Raw genomic sequence first — 7,178 nt, forward strand, 5'->3', positions numbered from 1 at the left:
AAAAGCTCTGACCAGGTTCTGACATGCAGGAGAAAAATTGAATAAAGCTACAGTAAGAGGTAATCTCTTTTCCAAGACCTAATTAACCATGAAAAAAGACAACACCAGTAAGCTAGATATCTAGGGATATTTTTTTTTGGCCCTGGCAAACCATGAAACAAAGCAAAATAAAAAGTGTCCCTCAGTTTTTTAAACTTGTATTTGTAGAGTAGTAAGTATGGGGCTAAAGGGTGCTAAGAATAACACAGCTTTTATACCACCTTTAACCTTGGCCACTGGTACACAAAAAGTAATATTTGTATCCACTGATCAAGAAGTGGACACATTGGCAGAGAAGCTGAATTATGACAGTCTTGACATTGGACCTATAAATAAAAACCAGAAAAAAGCAGAAGTCGAAGCAAAATGGAAGAATGGCTGCACAGGAACTCCTTAGAGAGGCTAAAAAAAGGACTTTGAGGAAGACAATTCCTCGAAGGCAACAAGAAGCATTATTTCTTGGGATACTTGACCATTACATGTAGCAGTCAGAATGATAACTGTTTATAATGAGGCTGCTGCGAAGATAATATACTTTATATGCATTACTAAGTATGGACTTTCAGTTACAATGGCATTGTGGAATGTCATAGAGGAGCCAAGCTTTCCCACATATACTCCAACAGTGACCTAAAAAATACATTAGGTCAAATAGTGATCAAGAATTTTGTTTTAATTTTAATTTTTTTTTTAAATTAGACAGGAAGGGGAAGGAAGAGAGAAGAGATGAGGTCTCCGGCCGCCAGAGCCAGGAAGCGGTGCGAAGAATGGTGGGAACATGGCCGGGCACGGGGCGGGAGACCCAGCGGGGGCCTGAGCAAGGGACGGGAAGAGGCCCGCGGAGCAGCATCCCGAGCAGCAGGAGGTGGGGTCCAGCGAGGAGCTGCCTCTCTTCAGCCGTCCAGCCCCCAGCCACAGTGCAGCAGGCAGTGAGTGTGACCCATCCGACAGTGAAGAGAGTGTGTTCTCAGGTTTGGAGGACTCTGGCAGTGACAGTAGTGAGGATGATACCAGCAGTATTGAAGATGGATCATCCAGGAGCACCCCAAAGATGACTCAGGACAAGTCCCAGGTTGGTGCCACTTTGCAGAACACAAGGGAAGCTAGTACCCGAAGCCAAGAACCAAAGAAAGAAGACGAATATGCAGGGGACAGCTCCGATTAGAAGGACATCCAGAACACAGTCAGGAATATCCCTCTGGAATGGTATGAGGATTTTCCCCACATTGGCTATGACCTCGATGGGAAAAGAATCTATAAACCCCTGCGTAGCCGAGATGAACTTGATCACTTCCTGGATAAGATGGATGAGGGACAGTACAGGACAAGATGACAGGGCAGGATGTGAGGTTGATCGATGAACAGGTTGCTCTGGTACAGAGGCTACAGAAGGGCCAGTTTGGAGATGCCAGTTATGATCCCAATGAGCCAGCTATAGATTCTTCAGTGGCAACATGATGATCCACCCAGTGACCAACCATCCTGCTGACAAACGCAGTTTCATCCCATCCCTCATCGAAAAGGAGAAGGTCTCCCGGATGGTTCATGCCATTAAAATGGGCTGGATTCAGCCACAACGGCCGAGGGACCTCACTCCCCAATACTGTGACCTGTGGGCCCAAGAAGACCCCAATGCCATCTGGGGTGCCACAAAATGCATGTGCCTTCCCCGAAAATGGCACTGCCTGGCCATGCTGAATCATACAACCCCCACCTGAGTATTTATTCAGTGAGGAGGAGCGACTGGCCAGGGAGCAGCAAGAGCCCGGTGAGAGGAAGTTGAACTTCTCGCCTCAGCAGTTTTGGTGTCCCAGGGCAGTGCCCGCGTATGGATGCTTCATCCACGAACGCTTTGAACGCTGCCTCGACCTTTACCTGTGCCCTCGCCAGCGCAAGATGAGGGTGAATGTGGACCCTGAAGATCTGATCCCCAAATTGCCCAAACCCCGGTACCTGCAGCCGTTTCCCACTACCCAATCTATGGTGGCCAATCTATGGCCACAGTAACTTGGTACCGTGCCTCAGTGTTTTCCCCAATGGCTTTTGGCTAGCTTCAGGCTCAGACGATCATTCCATACAACTGTGGAAACTGAACACCGGTCGGTGCCTGAAGACGATTCCTATGTCTGGAGTGGTGAAGAGCATCGCCTGGAGTCCCAACCCTGCCATCTGTCTTGTAGCTGTGGCTGCTGCTGAATCCAGATCTGGAGGACCTGTCCGTGATGTGCAGCACAGACCAGCTGCTGAGTGTATTCTCGTCCCCTGAAGAACCTGCTGGGCAACCTGTGGAGTGGCAGGAGGCTTCATCTGAAGAGCATGAACACGGCCTAAGGCTGCGAATCCATCATAACAAGCCAGTGAAGCACGTAGCCTGGCATGAACGTGGGGATTACCTGGCTTCAGTGGTGGCAGCTGCTGAGCACACACAGGTGTTAATGCACTAGGTGAGCCATAGGTGCAGGCAAAGCCCCTTCTGTGGAAGCCATGGTCAGGTGCAGCGTGTGGTCTTCCACCCCTCTCGACCTTTCTTTTTGTGGCTTCTCGGGGCAACCTGCATCTCTACCACCTGCTTCACCAGGAGCTCACAAAGAAGTTAATGCCTAACTGCAAATGGGTGTCTAGCTTGGCTATACATCCCCAAGGAGACAACGTTGCAAATATGATAGTAAACTGATCTGGTTTGACCATGACTTTTCAACCAAGCCCTGCAAGGTGCTAAGGCACCACAAGAAGGTCCTCAGGGCTGTTGCTTTCCATCCAAAGTACCCGCTCTTTGCCTCCGGATCTGATGATGGCAGTGTCATTTTCTACCATGGCATGGTCTACAATGACCTTTTACAGAACCCGCTGTTGGTGCCAGTGAAAGTTTTCGAAGCCATCTGGCCCTGGAGATTTTTTCCTAGGGAGTTCGTTGATGGCCTGCTCAATTTCTTTTTCTGATATGGGGTCATTAAGAAATTTCACTTCCTTCTCTGTTAGTCTGGGCAGTTTATGTTTTTGTAGATATTCATCCATATCTCTAAGGTTGTCAAATTTATGGGCATACAGTTGGGCAAAATAATTCCTAATTATTGTTTTGATTTCCTCTTCATTAGAGGTGACCTCATCCTTTTCATTTTTGATACTGGTAATTTGATTTTCTTCTTTCTTTTTTTTAATCAAATTGGCCAAAGGTTTGTCAATTTTATTGGTTTTTTCATAAAACCAGCTCTTTGTTTTATTTATTAATTCAATAGTTTTCTTGGTTTCAATTTTATTAATCTCTCCTTTGATTTTCAGTATTTCTAATTTGGTATTTAATTGGGGGTTTTGAATTTGCTCTTTTTCTAGCTTTTTCAGCTGTATGCCCAGATCATTGATCTCCTCTTTCCCTATTTTATTCATGTAGGCATTTAGAGATATAAAACTTCCCCTAAGAACTGCTTTTGCTGCATCCCATAAGTTTTGGTATGTTGTTTCATTATTGTCATTCTCTTGAATGAAATTATTAATTGTTTCTCTGATTTGATCTTTGGCCCACTCACTCTTTAGAATTAAATTATTTAGTTTCCAATTAGTTTTTAGCTGAATTCTATCAAACATTTAAAGAACAACTAATTCCAATACTTTGTAGACTATTTGGGAAAATAGGTGAAGAAGGAATCCTACCAAATTCTTTTTATGACACAAATATGGTACTAATACCCAAACCAGGTAGAGTTAAAACAGAGAAAGAAAATTATAGACCAATTTCTCTAATGAATATTGATGCAAAAATTTTAAATAAAATATTAGCAAAAAGATTGCAGCAACTCATTACGAGAATAATACACCATGACCAGGTAGGATTTATTCCAGGAATGCAAGGCTGGTTCAATATTAGGAAAACTATTAGCATAATTGACCATATCAACAACAAAACTAGCAGAAACCATATGATCATCTCAATAGACGCAGAAAAAGCCTTTGACAAAGTACAACACCCATTCCTATTAAAAACACTAGAAAGCATAGGAATAAGGGGAACCTTCCTCAAAATTATAAATAGCATCTACCTAAAACCATCAACAAGCATTATTTGTAATGGGGATAAACTAGATGCATTCCCAATAAGATCAGGGGTGAAACAAGGATGTCCATTATCACCCCTATTATTCAATTTGGTTCTAGAAACATTAGCTGTAGCAATAAGAGAAGAAAAAGAAATTGAAGGAATTAGAATAGGAAAAGAAGAAACTAAATTATCACTTTTTGCAGATGATATGAAGATTTATCTAGAGAATCCTAAAGAATCAAGTAAAAAACTACTTGAAATAATAAACAACTTTAGCAAAGTTGCAGGATACAAAATAAACCCACACAAATCCTCAGCATTCCTATACATTACTGACAAAGCCCAACAGCAAGAGATAGAAAGAGAAATTCCATTCAAAGTTACTGAAGGCACTATAAAATATTTGGGAGTCTATTTGCCAAGACAAACTCAGGGCCTATATGAACATAACTATGAAATACTTTTCACGCGAATAAAATCAGATCTAAATAAATGGAGAAATATCAGTTGCTCATGGTTAGGCCGAGCTAATATAATAAAAATGACAATTCTACCTAAATTAATCTATCTATTCAGTGCCATACCAATCGAACTACCAAAAAATTTTTTTACTGAGCTGGACAAAATAATAACAATATTCATTTGGAAAAACAAGAGGTCTAGAGTATCTAGGATATTAATGAAAAGACATGCTAGAGATGGTGGTTTAGCCACACCAGATATTAAACTGTACTACACAGCAGCAGTCATCAAAACTGCCTAGTACTGGTTAAGAAACAGGGGTGTGGATCAGTGGAATAGGATAGGTACACAAGTAGGTGAAATCAACAAGTTTAGCAATCTACTCTTTGATAAACCCAAAGAAGCCAGTTTCTGGGCTAATAATTCACTATTTCACAAAAACTGTTGGGAAAATTGGAAAATGGTAGGGAAAAAACTGGGCATAGACCAATATCTTACACCATATACCAAAATAAAGTCAAAATGGGTTCATGATTTAGGAGTAAAAGTTGATACTCTAAGTAATTTGGGAAAGCAAGGAATAGTTTACTTATCAGATTTGTGGAAAAGTAAAGAATTCATGACCCGACAAGAGATAGAGAGCATTACAAAATGCAAAATGGATAATTTTGATTATGTCAAATTGAAATGTTTTTGTACAAAAAAAGCCAATGCAACAAGAATTAGGAGGGAAGCAGAAAATTGGGAGAAAATCTTTGCAACTAGTATCTCTGATAAAGGCCTCATCTCTAAAATATATAGGGAGCTAAGCCAAATATATAGGAATACAAGCCATTCCCCAATTGAGAAATGGTCAAAGGATATGAACAGGCAGTTTTCAGAGGAAGAAATTAAAGCTATCTACAGGCATATGGAAAAATGCTCTGGATCGCTGCTGATTAGAGAAATGCAAATCAAAACAACTCTTAGATACCACATCTCTCCTGTCAGATTGGCTAAAATAACAAATCAGGAGAATGATAAATGCTGGAAAGGATGTGGGGAAATTGGAACATTGTTGCATGGCTGGTGGAGTTGTGAGCTGATCCAGCCGTTTTGGAGGGCGGTGTGGAACTATGCCCAAAGGGCTATAGAAATGTTCATACCCTTTGACCCAGTAATACCACTTCTAGGGTTGTATCCCAAAGAAATCACGCAAGCGGGAAAAGGACCCATATGTACAAGAATATTTATAGCAGCTCTCTTTGTGGTAGCCAAGAATTGGAAATCAAAGGGATGCCCATCAATTGGGGAATGGCTGAACAAGCTGTGGTATATGAAGGTGATGGAATACTATTGTGCCATAAGAAATGGGGATGATGCAGACTTCATAACAACCTGGAAAAACCTACACGACATAATGCTGAGTGAGCGGAGCAGAGCCAGGAGAACGTTGTGCACAGCCACAGATATGTGGATTCCATGAGGACCAATCCTGACATACTACGCTTCTCTCAGCAACCTAAAGGGGCAAGGACAACTCCAGGGGACTCACGATGGAGAATGCTATCTTCATTCAGAGAAAGAACTGGGAAGTTTGAATACAGACTGAGGCACACTACATGCTCGCCTTTTCTGCTTCTCTTTTGTTTTTGTTTTTGGGGTTTTTTTTTTTTGTTTTTTGTTTTTTTGGTTTTTTTTTTGGTTCTGTTTCTTCTTTCTCATGATTCATTCAATTGATCAAAATTCTTCTCCACGACTTGACTAGAGCATAAATTAATTCAACGCGAAGTTATACATGACAGTTATATGAGACTTCATGCCGTCTTGGGGAGGGGGGGGGGAGGGAGGGGAGAAAAACTGGAACTCAAAACTATGTAGAACCGTGTGTGCTAAACTAAAAATAAATAAAGAAAAAAAAATATATTAAAAAAAAAAAAAAAAGAAAGTTTTCGAAGGCCACATGGTGCACTGGGACCTTGCGGTGCTGGATGTGAGCTTTCATCCCACCGAGCCCTGGCTTTTCTCCTGTGGGGCAGATGGCACTCTTAGACTCTTCACCTAGGGATCACAGGGTGGGGTGGGGTGTTAAAGGAACATTTCTTGCTGTTGGCTTTGTCTGTCTAGGAGAGGGGGGTTGGCAAGATTAAAGCATAATCAGCTATCCAGCAAGTCAAAGTACTTAGAAGGCTGACATCCTACCCAGGCTTCTGCCTCTTGCTGCACACAAAATAGAATCTCATTGTTGGAATGGGCTTTCATCCTCTAATTTAGGAGTTCCCCTTTTTTGTCATGGATCTCTTTTTCAATCTGGTGAAGTCTAAAGGCCCCTTCTCAGAATTTTTTTTAATAAAATATGTCAGCTTGCAAAGGAAATGAATTATTGAAATAAAGATCTACTTTTTTTCCTTTCCAAAAAAAAAAAAATTAGCACCAAGTTCATTCTAACCTAGGATGAAACAAAAAGACAGCCAAAATCCATAAGTGCTATAAGAGAAGTCTCTCTAGGGAAACCAGCACAAGCTAAGAGTGTTTATGGTTAAAATGTTGGCAGGAAGAAAATTCAATAAAGCGGGATGGGTTGGGAAGGAGCAAAATGTAGTTAGCCTTTCACAACATGAATATTGTGGAAGGGTTATACATAATAATACATGTGTGGCCTAGG

At 41.4% G+C, this 7,178-nt stretch overlaps 1 pseudogene; it reads left to right on the plus strand.

The window, feature by feature from the left end:
* Positions 1 to 763: 763 nt before the first annotated feature.
* Positions 764 to 6,578, plus strand: LOC118834855 (annotated as a pseudogene).
* Positions 6,579 to 7,178: the final 600 nt, after the last annotated feature.

Source organism: Trichosurus vulpecula, chromosome 1 (genome assembly GCF_011100635.1).
Source record: "Trichosurus vulpecula isolate mTriVul1 chromosome 1, mTriVul1.pri, whole genome shotgun sequence".
Classification (NCBI taxonomy): Eukaryota; Metazoa; Chordata; class Mammalia; order Diprotodontia; family Phalangeridae; genus Trichosurus; species Trichosurus vulpecula.